At 42.9% G+C, this 13,587-nt stretch overlaps 1 long non-coding RNA gene across 1 annotated transcript; it reads left to right on the top strand.

Moving 5' to 3' along the window:
* Positions 1 to 222: 222 nt before the first annotated feature.
* LOC306763744 lies at positions 223 to 4,012 on the top strand. The gene is made up of 2 exons (XR_013771534.1): positions 223 to 470; positions 2,979 to 4,012. It is a non-coding gene; the product is annotated as an uncharacterized lncRNA (long non-coding RNA).
* The last annotated feature ends 9,575 nt before the right edge of the window (positions 4,013 to 13,587 follow it).

Here is a 13,587-nt window from a genome sequence, read left to right on the forward strand (position 1 = left end):
AGCAGTCTAAACCTATAGCAGCATAACCAAGGGATGCTAACCATCCCTAGCTATAGGACTGTAATGAAAAATGATGATATTGTGTCCTGATTTAACCCTTTTATTTAGAGGTCCTCACAAGGGAAAATGTCCTCATGATGTAGTATTGGGGATGCTTATGTGTTTTGCTGAGTAGACACTATTCCGTGCCTGCCCGTGCTATGCTGAGTCTGACCATGCTTTGATGAAACACCATGAGTGCCTTTCCGTGGCAATGTGTTGGGAAAAACAACCCCGCCCGCTTCGAAGCATAGGCTATAAGCAGTTTCGTCTGTGGGGGAGGACTGGCCCTCCTCGCTCACCCGCAATCCTTGTGTTATTAAAGGCCGAGAGGACTATCAGCGCGCCAGAGTCAGCTGCGGGTTACGTACAAACGCCCAGCCGAGTTGAAGCTACTCTGACCGGGGCTGCCAGGCTCTCCATGTGTCATGGTAAGAGGCGATGCACTATATTGTAACAGCGTGCTTAAGCTCAACTATGAAATGACTGGTTCTGCTATGCTCTGTGGGTAATAAAAAGACACATTTATTCTAGCATCATAGCGTCTGTGTGATTAATTTCGCTATGTTCTGTGGGGGATACAAGACACGTGTGTTCTAGCACCATAGCTGTGTGTGTGTGTGTGATTTCTGTGTACCGACCTCCAGCGAACCTAAACTTTTCCACAAAACATTTTGGCGTCACGAACAGGATAAAAACTCTGAGACTGGAGGCTATACACAGATATCATGTTTCAGAAACTCAAGGACAAGAGTAAAAATGTGGAACATAAACAGAAAGTAGCGTCTTTTAGCGACGCTTTTGCTGTCCCGGGATGGGAAGAAGGCTCTTGGAGAGAAGTGGCTTTGTGTCTGAGGGGTGGCAGTGGTTGTCCCGAGCCGTAGAAAGACCTGGTTGGGGACGGGTGTACAGAAAGCTCTCAGCAGAGTAGAAGTGAAATCCAAAGCCCCGCTTGGAGGAGTACAGCGTGGAATGTGGATCTGCGCCAAGGCATGGCGAGCCGCTGCAGAATCCTGCAAGCAGGCGAAACGGCAGCTGGCAGAAATCCAAGCTTTGTGTGCTAAACTGAGAGAGGAGATAAAGCAGCTGCAGGAAAAGGTAGACAGACTAACTGACATGACTGAGCGGAGAGTTACGCATGTTTCTCGCGTAAATCGCAGGCGCAGACAGAAGCGCCCACGACGGATTGACCGTGCACAGGTGCGGTCATATATGGCCAAGGTGATGGGCAGTGGAGCCAGTTGGGACCCCGAGGAATGGGATGGTAACGTGATTTAGATGATGAATGGGGCTCTCTTGATCCACCACCATACCCTCCCGTAGTGAGGGGGAAATCAGCCCTGGAAGCTGCACCTGTCACCAGGCGCAGAGAAGTATCGCGTGTCCTCCCTCCCATCGGAAGACAGGCAATAGATGGGAGCGGACAGCGTGCTTATGCAGTGAAGAAAGGAAAAGGCAAAAACAAGGACCGTCTGTATCCTGACTTAAGTGCTCTCATGGAATGTTAGGATGGAGGCCGAGCCCCACAAATTCGATCCCAAAACTGGTCTGCTGATGACATATGACCCCATGTCAAAGTAGACATTTATTGGCGTAAATCAGTACAAACAGTGTTGGCTTTGGTGGGCAGAGGCCACCCTAATTCATGGAAATCCAAATAAATTTACAGGACCTCAGATTTCTCTGACTGGTTCAGGCGGCAATGTGATAATTGGAAAAGCTACAAAGCTACTGCTGAAAATTGGGCAAATGCCAATCAGGGAGCATCCTGTAGTAATTACCCCAGTCAATGAATGGATTTTGGGCATGGATGTTTTTGCAGGAATGACTACATCTACAGAGGGGCAAGTTTGAGTTTGGATTGGGAGAAAACATACAATGTCGAGCTGTAATAGTAGGAGAGGTTAAAATGACTCCTTTTCCTATTCTATTGGCTACTCAGGTGGTGAGTTTGAAACAGTACAGGATACCAGGAGGGCATGATGAAATCACTGCCACCATAAAAGATGATGTTGATGCAGAAGTGCTAAAGACCTGCACCACTGCATGGAATAATCTAATCTGGCCTGTGCATAAAGCAGATGGCTCATGGCGTATGACTGTGGATTAGACAGCTGACAAGAAATTGCTGCCCTTTCCGTAATCACCAAGAGGGGAGCAGGAGGCTTCGGCTCCACTGATAAACCCGGAGCTAAGGTGTGGGTTAGACAGGAATCAGGACCCCCGAAGCCAGCAGAAATCATTGCTCAGGGCCATGATCAGATTGTGACGGTCATTTATCCTGAACAGGATAAATGGGTCGGTGTACCGTTTTCGAAATGTTATTTAAGAGAAAACTAATGTTATTTTGTCTCTCTGTTCTTAAAGGGTTGCTATTCTGGTATTTGGAGTTTTCTGAGCTTTCTACAGTGTTACAGTGTTGAATCCTCATCAGACATGTGAACGACACTGTTTTGTTTTTGAGTTTGAGTTCCAGCACGCTCTCCGTTCGGTTTCCATGGCGACGAAAAACGCGTGGTTTTAGAGTTTTTTCTACGTGGAAATCCTTGTGACGGGGGATAAGGTTTTCAGGCTCTGATTCAGGTTCCAACATGTAGGGCTGTATGCTATGTGTTGACATTGTAGGTTGTTTTTTTATTGAGTTCATATCAGCCTAATGCTTCTGTTTATGAGACGTTACAATGACGGTGAAAGCAGGTGCGGTGCGCGCTCCCGATGTAGTGCAGTGGCGGGAGGCGGGGCTTAATGCGGAAGAGTCTCAATCCACTGGTTTTGCCCGCAGGCTGATCTGACAGCCTACGGAGAGGGTCGGTCTGAAGTAAATAAAGCCATTTGTGACAATAACTCCATCAATCCCAGCCCTTCTGGTCTCAGAAATAAAAATAAATTAGCCTGAAATGCACAGAATAGTTCCACTTTAAGCATTGACTTTTTTACAGGAATGTTCCCGTGGCGATTGCTGATTGGACAAGCTAACGCTAATGGCAGTTCCAGGCTCCAGCATGTGCGGCAGCAGTGACCGGTGTTTTGGTGGTGTCGGCTTATGGGTCACATGCCTCCTTGTCCTCATTGCCCCGGAGTGGAGCAACATTGGTCCCTCCTCTCGAGTGATTGCTACCCCTGCTGTCCGGATGACAGCCGTACAGAGCAGGGTGGCACAAGCACACTCTAAAGAGGACCCAGGATAACTTCACCTGTCCAGCACATCAGGGGTGTTTGACAAAATGTACACCAGTACATGTGATATTTATCAATGTTTTGGATGTCAGCGAGGGCATAACGCCCCAGTTATCTCCGCAGGCTTTAATCTGAACTTTATATCTGTTGCAAGTCTTTCTAATAAACCAAAGATAATTACTCCTACTAATTTGGCCCCTATGATTGATACCTGTACTCAATTAGCCACACAGATACGACATGTTGGTGTCCAAACCTATTAGCTTGTGTGATTAGTTTTGCTATGCTCTGTGGGGGATACAAGACATGTGTGTTCTAGCCTCATAGCTCTGTGTGTGTGATTTCTGTGTACCGACCTCCAGCGAACCTAAACTTTTCCACAAAACAAGGACTTATCAAAAAGATAAGTCTTCAGCCTAGTCTTAAAGGTAGGGAAGGTGTCTGCTTCCCTAACACTAACTGGGAACTTATTCCATAAGAGAGGGGCCTGATTTCAGTTGCAGCTCCAAAACTATGGAACAAGCTGCCTTTGCACATCCGACAAGCCTCTTCTGTACCTGTTTTTAAATCACGTCTTAAAACCCACCTGTTTTCATTGGCTTTTAACACCACCTGAGATGTTATTATTAATCTGACAGTTTTTATCATGATTCTACCAGTTTTAGAAATGTTATATGTTCTTGCACTCTGTATTTGTATTATGATCATTATCTCTGTTTTATTCTGTACAGCACTTTGGTCGACTGTGGTTGTGTTAAAAGTGCTATATAAATAAAGTTGCAGTTGCATAACCAAAGGCTCTGCCTCCTGCTCGGCTCTTTGAGACTCTAGGAACCACAAGTAAGCCTGCAGTCTGCGAACGAAGTACTCTGCTTGGTATATAAGGAACTATGAGGTCTTTCATATATAGTGGTGCCTGGTTGTGGAGGGCTTTATATGTAAGGAGAAGGATTTTAAATTCTATTCTAGATTCAACAGGCAGCCAATGAAGAGAGGCTAAAACTGGAGAAATATGATCTCTCCTGCTGGTTCTGGTCAGGACTCTGGCTGCAGAATTCTGGATCAGCTGAAGGCTTTTCAGGGCATATTTAGGACAGCCCAGTAATAGAGAGTTACAGTAATCTAGTCTCGAAGTAACAAAAGCGTGAACCAGTTTTTCTGCATCACTCTGAGACAGAATGTCCCTAATTTTGGCTATATTACGTAAATGAAAGAAGGCTGTTTTAGTAACCTGCTTAATATGTGGACCAAAGGACAGGTCAGGGTCAAATATTACTCCAAGGTTTCTCACTGTAGCACTGGAAGCTAAAGTAATGCCATCCAGGTTCATTACAAAACTGGAAAATTTAGCTCTGAGCTTTTCAGATCCAAAGAGAATTACTTCAGTCTTATCTGAGTTTAAGAGGAGAAAATTTCTAGACATCCAAGTCTTTATGTCTATGAGACAATTTTGTAGCCTATCAGGCTGATTTGTTTCATCTGGTTTAAAGTATATCTGAGTATCATCTGCTAACAATGAAAGTTTATTCCATGCTGTCTAATAATTTTGCCTAAAGGGAGCATATATAGCGTGAAGAGTATTGGTCCAAGTACAGAACCTTGAGGAAGGTTTATTTTTATTGTATGTATTTTATCTAATTTTAAGAGTTTCATCTCATTTGAACTGATTTTATTCACATTGTTTTAATGCTGTCACTGCTTTTGTCTTGTAAAGTAGTTTGAATTACCTCCAGGTATGACGTGCTTTGTAAATCAAGTTGCCTTGCTTTGCCTTCTGTTTCAAAGTACACTTGAAGAGTTTAGAAGTCTTCTGACATCTCTCTATTATTGGATGAATTTGCCATATTAATTGTCCTGCAAAGTTCCTACCAATTGCTTTAAGTGTCAACAAATGGTTATAGGGTGATCGATAAAATGTCCAAAATCCAGAATTGAACCTTTTATTAAAATTCAAATTATTCAACAAAACTTATCTTCGGGTGCAAAATCCATTTAGTCCATTCATCAGGTTTTTGCAAAAGTTGGAAAGTCCATAACTACAAACTTGTGCCAAGAAAATGTTATTTTCTCCATACTGTGAAACAACAGCAAGCAGCACTGTGTTTAAAGTCACCACTAATCTGGTCATTAGATCCTGCCTGATGTCCTGCTTACCAGAGGTAGACAGAGAATACTTGAACATTTTCACATCACATGACCTGAAGCTCACCTGAGATTGGTTGACTTAGGAACTAACATGCTTGGTGCATCAGAACCTGCATGGTGCTTACCTGCATTTGCAGAGGAGCCATGATCTAGATAAGGTTTTTTATTCTCTGGTGTTCCAGAATTCTTTAATATTTATTTTATTAGTGTCCCCCAGCATATAATGTGGGGGGATATAGCGATTGTCACATCTGTCTGTCTGTCTGTCTCTAATATTTAATTTTTAGAGCATAACTTGAAAACTACTGGAGATAAGGTCAATTTATATTTGTGTTCCAGGTTAATTTTATGTGACACATTACCATATCTTGATTCTGACACTTCTGTAGTTATCTCACATTTCTTGGGTTTCTTTTGAGACCAAAATGATTACAACCGTTGCAGTTTTTATTTTTTTCTTACTTTCACAAATTTTTTACACTTCAATAAAGCCACAGCAAAATGTAGACTCCAACATGGTGGAGCAGGACATGACAGGTAGAAATGTAATTCACCAAGTGAAGACAAAGACTAAGGTGTGAGATATTGCAGTATTGTGGAAATAAAGAGGTTGTGGTTTTGAAGATATACTCCATTTATTATGGTTATGTTGATTCACACAAGAGGCAGAAAAAATAGGTCTACATGGTCAAAGAGTCACTTTGTAGTGATGTCAAGGGCATATGCCCTTTTGACCCCGACAACCAATTAAAGGCCGCAGCGGCTGAAACCGGTGCCCGAAGGGGCCCAAAATCACATTGGGTGGACGGGGAGACATGCCAAGTGGCCCCGCATTGACTCTTCTTGGCTCCAGTGCTTCTGAAGGGAAGCAGCTCCATGTAGGGTATGTCGGTTTGTGGGTGGCTGAACAGCGAGAACAGGATTTTGGTGAAATTTTGAGCATTTACAGAAAAGTTGCCGGCATGTCCACTGTGAATGCTTTAACATTGGCTATGTCTTTTTGGACATGGGCAGGCAGAGGAAGATCCCAGAGAGCCCAAAATTGCTCCAGTTAATAATCAAAAGAGCCCCTACATGGCTGAGGTGGAACGGGGACCGTAAGGTGTTTCTGGGCAAAATGCCAGCCAAAAAGATGCTGCACCAATGCAAAGAGATTGCCAGTGGACACGGTCCCATTTTGGATGTGTCTATTTGGACATGGGATGGCAGAGGAAGGTCCCAGACCACCCACAGTTGCTCCAGTTAATACTGAAAAGGTGGAATGGTGACAATAAGGTGTTTCTGGGCAAATTGCCAGCCAAAAAGACACTCTGCCAATGCAAAGGGATTGCCAGTGGACATTGTCCCATTTTGGCTGTATTTATTTGGACATGGGAGGGCAGAGGAAGGTCTCAGAGGGCCCAAAATCGCTCCAGTTCATGCTGAAAATTGCCCCTACGAGGCTGAGGTGGAACAGTGATCGTAGGGTGTTTTTAACCCGCTGCCCCTCTGCTTTACTGCAAGTTAAGCCCACAAAGCTGTGCTGGACACTTGAGGCTCAAAACGCCTTTGATGCCCTGAAAGCCAAGCACCATTTCTGCAGCTCCCCGATCCAGAATGAGCTTTTGTAGTAGAGGTTGATGCTTCGGATACTGTAGTTGGAACTGTTCTGTTGCAACAATCAGGTGAGCCAGCTAAACTTCATCTGTGTGCTTTCTTTTCTTTGACAAGTGATGGACTGCTAGACACACTCACCTTCCTCAGCTCGATTGCCATGATAGAGAATGGTGACTATGTGTCATTTGAGGAGCTGAAGCAGCTCTCAGAGGAGATGCCCTCCATTCAGGCCCAACTCCAGGAGCTTCAATTACAGTCAGGTTCATCCTGCCCAAAATGTAGGGATTCAGACTGTGTTTACATGACAAAACAGACATAACACCCCAACTGTATCTCCAGATATGCTCAACACCGTACCAATACAACACAATGGTCAAGTGTAATGGTGGGATACCCTACCACACTTTAAACATACAAACACACATAGCAGTCAAGGGTCCTAGCCATCAAAGCACATAGGGATCACCAGCGAGTGTGCACACCTTATAATAGCCGGCACACAGTAACCGCCGTGGTTGTATCCGCTAAGATTTCATGAAAAGTCATTGATCTATGAAGCCTGTTTGAGAGTTACGTCTCCCCAACCTAACATTACCAAGCACAAAAAGACACACACAATACTGGTAAAACAATTTTAACACATTTATTACATGGATGGGAGGCATTCAGGCCCACGGTGATCCAAGCTAATCCCAGATGGTCCCCTCCTCAGAGGAGAGGAGGATTTTTTTTTTTAAATCACTTTCCTCATTATCCTGATCCACAGGTTGACAAACTTACCTCCTGAGTCCCGACTTGACAGGAATAACCTTGGAACTTCATAATCTGACCATAACCTCTGACCTTAAGTCCTAACCATAACCTGATCTTGGAACCTTAAGCCCTAACCTCTGACCTGACCTCTGACCTTGGCCTCGATTTATGAACATTTGTTCTGCTGATTTATCGTGTGTGTGGACCGCTTCCATACTCCGTGTGTGCATGCGTGCAGCGATGCGTGTCTGTTAGAACATACACTTATTACAGTCGCAGGACTAATGTGGGATAAAAACTTCTTGTTTGTCTTTATTAGTCTGTCATGTGATTGTGATGGAAACCCAGCAGCTCTTCAGATGAAGAAGGACCAGCTCCTTCCAGAGGAAGACTACATTCCTGCCCTTCAGACCACCAGGACCCCTGCTCATCATAACAGCTACATGTTCTGCTCTCCTGCTTTTTACTTTACTTTTACAAACACTCTTTATATGACAATAGTTCAAATCTAATGTAAATATGTAAATTGTATTGTGTTCTGGTGTTTTTATTATTATAGTTTGTTTACATTACATAACATGGCATTATATTGTTTACATATATAAACATGATGACTGTAAAACTTATTCTGACTCTTTTATTATAATGCACAGTAGAAAAAATAAGCTTTTAGTGTGTTTATGCATCACCTGGTGAATTTCAATAATACTGATAGTAAATATGAATATACAACAGGATTCCTCTTGATACCACCTTTCATTAGAGGTCTTATTGATGACTGTATGTTGAAGTGTTCCGGTGTTATAGCTTATTGAAGTTTGAGTATCCAAAGTGAGCAGCATGTTGACAAAGTAGAAGAGAAATTCAGACGAGGGAAAAAAACTGAAATTTCCTTGTGTTCCAACTTCAATAACTTTATGCTGGTTACAGTTACAGTAAATTTGAAAGCTCAGGGTAACACTTTAGAGTGTTTTCTTTAAAAAGAGACCATGCTTTTGAATGTACTCCAAAGGGTTCAAGAACAGCATCTAATTTATTTTGGGTATGTCTTTTTCAGGCGTATTTGGCATTTTGGGGGGTGACTGTTAAGGGGTTAACCAGCACTGCACTTCCACCACCCTTTAGCTTTCCGCTGTGTTGTCTACTGCGGTCTGCACGGACCGTTTTAAAGCCTGGTACAGACACATTACAGTTGGGGATGTGTTCATGCAGCCATGTCTTGGTGAAGCACATAATACTGCACTCTCTGTATTCTTTCTGAGACCTTGTTAGCATCTCAAGGTCATCCGTTTTGTTAGCTAGCGATCTCACATTACCCATGATGATGGTCGGGAGAAATGATTTACATCTCCATCGCTTTTTCCGCTCTCTGAATCCCACTCTGCATCCTCTTCTCTTTCTTTTCAACTCCATTGGGATTTGATGTGTTGTTTCGCTGATAATCTTGATTTGGGAGAGGTTAATCAGTTGATCCCGATTGTAAACAAGTCTTTCGTTGCCATGGAGACTCATCATAACAAGCCTTGAAAGAGCAAAAATATACAAAAAAAGAAAAAATTCTCCTTGCAGCACACCCTCCGAACCAGCATGACATCCTCAGAAAAAAATACCTAATTTGAGGCAAAATGTGTGCAAGAAGACTTTGTACTTTAAAAAAAATCAAGATAGCAAGTCAGAGCTACTACAATCTGCTGCCAACAGATGGCGCAATAACAGCTACATATTCTGCTCGCCAACTTTTTCACTTATTTTTATTATTTTTTTTATAAACACTCTTTATCAGATGATACTTCAAAACACAAAGATCCATGACTGTAAATATGTCAGTTGTTTTGTGTTATGGTGTCTTTATTATTCCATTTTATTTACATTACATAACATGGCATTATATTGTTTACATATATAAAAATGATGACCATGAAACTTATTCTTCTCTTTTATTATAATACACAGTAGAAAAAAAATATGCTTTTTAGTGTGTTTATGCATCTGGTGAATTTCAATTATGCTGAAAGTAAATATGAATATACAGAATTCCTCTTGATACCACCTTTCATTAGTCTCATTGATGACTGTATGTTGAAGTGTTCTGGAGTTATAGCTTATTGAAATTGGAATTATCCAAAGTGCCATTTGGAAACTCCAAATGGCACTTTGGGGAGCGTATGAACATACTTACAGTAAAGCACTCATAGAATAATCATTTTGGCTGCTCTTGTCACCTAATTTTAACTGGTAATAAGAAAGGCTTCATGCTACAGCTACATTTGATTTTCCAGTCCATATCTCCTTCTCTTTATGTGCAGTATATCGACAAAATAGAAGAAAACTCCAAGTGATGAAACTCAAATTTCCTTGCATTCCAAGCTCAGGGTAAAACTTTAGAGTGTTATCTTTATAAAGTGACTGTACTTTTGAATGTACTCCAAAGGGTTCAAGAACAGCATGTAATTTAATTTGGGTATGTCGGGGGTGACTGTTCAGGGGTTAAAGACAATCCTGATGTCTGGGCCCAGAACACTGTGCACTGTTCTCACACTGTTCTCAAGACCATCATGTGGACAATATAAATTATGAAGGACAGGCTTTATTTGAGACACCCTGACATGAATGGCAGGGACATTTTGAAATCATGGTGTCCTGGGCAAGGAGGAACCTTGGATGCTGGCTGAAACCTGAGAGCCTCGAGCTCAGGCTGTTACTGTGGCAGAAATGTCAGAACTGGATCCTGCTACAACCAAACCATCACAATTTGAGGATCCAACACCAAAACCAGTGTCTAATACACATCTGGCCTCCAGAACCAGACAGCGCACCCCCAAATCCAACCTAACATATGAAGGATGCTCTTCAACCCAACAGAACCAGCAAAGTCATTGCATCCACCATGACCAACCCCCTTCCCAGAGACTGGTCTGTGTATATTTCCTCCACCTCATCCCTCTCCTCTTCCAGCGTCGAGAAAGAGCACCTCATCACCCCATCTAACTACGAGGAAGTCAACTGGGTCCATCTGAGCCCGAAGAAGAGTGTCCCAAGAGGGAACCCACGCGCCAATAGAGTTAATCACCTTCAGCCTGTTAGTTTTGAAAATGCCACTTATGTTTCTCTCTGACATGAAACATTTGACTTCATAATGACTAGAAACCAGCAGAAATACTGAAAAATGAGTGTTACTATAACAGCCAGGATTTTTCTGTTTCCTTCCTGTATGAATGTACAAGCATTGAATCTGATGGAAGATAATGGGTCTAGAGGAGCTGGCATATACTTCTGAAATCAGAAGCTGATTTTAGTGTCACAACCTGCTCATTGGCCGTTTAAACATATTTGTGCACCATATAACAAGCTGTGCACTAGGAAAGCTGTGACCTTTCCTAGTGGAACTCCCCAGATGGAATATTCAGAAAGGGGAAGCCTGATATTGTGCAGCATGTCTGTGAATGACTAAAGCACAGTGGTAAGGCCGCTGTGGTTGCCCCATTTCACTCATAGAAAGAGTAGTCATAAGATAAGCTGGATTCCTTCATCCTCACCTCAACTTCACAAGTTCCAGATAAGGATAAATATGAATCAGCCAACAGGGACCTTACTGAAGCTAATGCTGGCACGATCACATCTCACTGCTATAAACATTTGAAATGAATGTTTTGATAAAGGAGAATAATGTAGTTTCTTTAAAAACTGAGTAAAATAAGAGTGAAGATAATGAACTTAAGCAGTTCAGAGGGAAACAGAATGTTTTCACTTTCACAAAGAGGCAGATCGAAACCTTGTTCTGGTGTGTTTAGACCTGTTTGTCATGGCAGAGAGATAAGAAAACACCGCTCCTTCATCTCCTATCTCACGCATCTCAATCCCTTTCCACCTTCAAATTAGTCAGCTTTTCAGAGCTAAGGAACAAAGACCTTTCTCGTGTTTCAGGTTTACTGACAGGTATTTTCCTTGATCCTCTACATGGTTAACCTTTGTTCAGATCACAGAACAAGTCTCACCTCAGTCCCATCTCTCTCTCACACATATAGTGATTTTTTTTTTTTAAATTGTTTCAAAAACTGTGCTGCAGTATTATGTGGTTCACATGTCTCCAAATTCCCAGAAAGCCTCAGATCAGCACAATTTATTTAAATCCAGGTTAAAAAACCATCTTTTCTCAACTTCATTTCAGTTTTTCTTTTTTAGTTATTTTGAACTTACTGTATTGACCCGAATATAGGAAGAGGTTTTTTAATTAAAAATAACGTTGAAAATTTGGGGTCGTCTTATAACCCGGGGTCAAACTATTTACACATGCCAACAGTTGTCTGGGCTCACTATACAACTGCAACAGCAGAGGGCGTTAGATTTTTGTGAACCCAGCGTCAGCAGCTTTGCTTAGAAGAAAAAGTGATGAAAAATGGAGAGGCACGGTGACTGTCCAGAGCAAAGTGGATCAAAAGCAAAGAGACAGCTGAGGCAGAGTTATTACACCAATTTCAAGATAATGGTGATCAATGCAGCAGAGGCGTCAAACAACTGTCAGGCAGCCAAGAAATATGGAATTACAGAGTGTAATGTACAAAGATGGCGCATTCAAAAAGACCGTCTAAAAATGCGAACAGTAAGAGAAAAGCTTATCGTGGTCCTCAAAGGGGGCTGTTCCAAGAGATTGACAAGAGATATGTGTATATATATATACATACATATATATTGTTACAGCTGCCACCACTTTCCTATAATAAATCTTCTCTCACAGCATGGACAACCTCCACTAGCATCACCTGGCTCGGATTGGCACCTCCTCATCACACCCCATTCATCTGTATTGCTGATTGGCTGCCTTCAGAACCAATCAAGACTCAACACATCTCCACTCCAGTATAAAGGACCTGCAACTTATTCATTCTGCGGCAGCTGTGGTTCTGGATACAGCTTGCCCTCGCAGACTGGTTGCTGTTTCGTGTGAAAATATTAAGCCTTGTTGTGCATCTTGCTGTTGGCTTTTTGTGTAGTTTTGGTTGGTTTTGTTATCTGGGTAGCTGGTGGTACTTGTTTGTGTTTTGTGCTCTTTGAATGTTTGGTTTTTTGTGTGTGGATAGTTTTGGGCTTAGCCTTGTGTTTTTCTGTCTTGATTGTTTTGGATGGTTAACTGACAGTAGTTTGTGCTTTTTGTTTTGGGTTTGCTTTGATTGTACTTAAGCTGCACCACCTGCCCCTCCCTCTTGGGTGAATATTGTTTTTCCTTTTTGTGTTGGACAATAAAATTCCCTAAAACTCCAATTAAATCTGGCACATTTATGTTGCGGCCGTCACCCATAGCGAGCCGGGACGTAACATATATATATATATATATATATATATATATATATATATATATATATATATAATTATACGTGCCTACACCGCCCACCCTATCCCTAAACCTCTACACCCCACTTTGCACCCTCACACTAATTTATATACACACGTGCACCCCAACTCTCTCCCAACACACACGCCTACCCCCATAACCATGTATAACTATACTTCCCCATACACCCCCCCTTACCCCTCATCCACACGCACCAACACACTCCGCCATACACACACTCCTACCTCCCCATCTATTTGCACCACCACACTCCTCCATACATACCCCCCCCCCCCCCCCCCCCCCCCCCCCCCCTCCCCCTGCCCACACACACACACACACACTGATCCCCAACCATCTTGGTCCTGGAGCCACTACCAAGCACCAGGGCACGGACCTGCCCCCCACCACAGTGGCAGATCCAGGTTAGCCTAACCCCCACGGCAGAGGCCGACCCCCCCCCACCCAGGCACCGGATCCCAGGACCTCAGCCTGACCCGCAGTGGCATGGCCGCCTGCCATGAAGCCAGAACCCGCCAACCTAGCCT

The sequence above is a fragment of the Telmatherina bonti genome, assembly GCF_933228915.1.
Source record: "Telmatherina bonti genome assembly, contig: SUPER_12_unloc_2, whole genome shotgun sequence".
NCBI lineage: Eukaryota > Metazoa > Chordata > Actinopteri > Atheriniformes > Telmatherinidae > Telmatherina > Telmatherina bonti.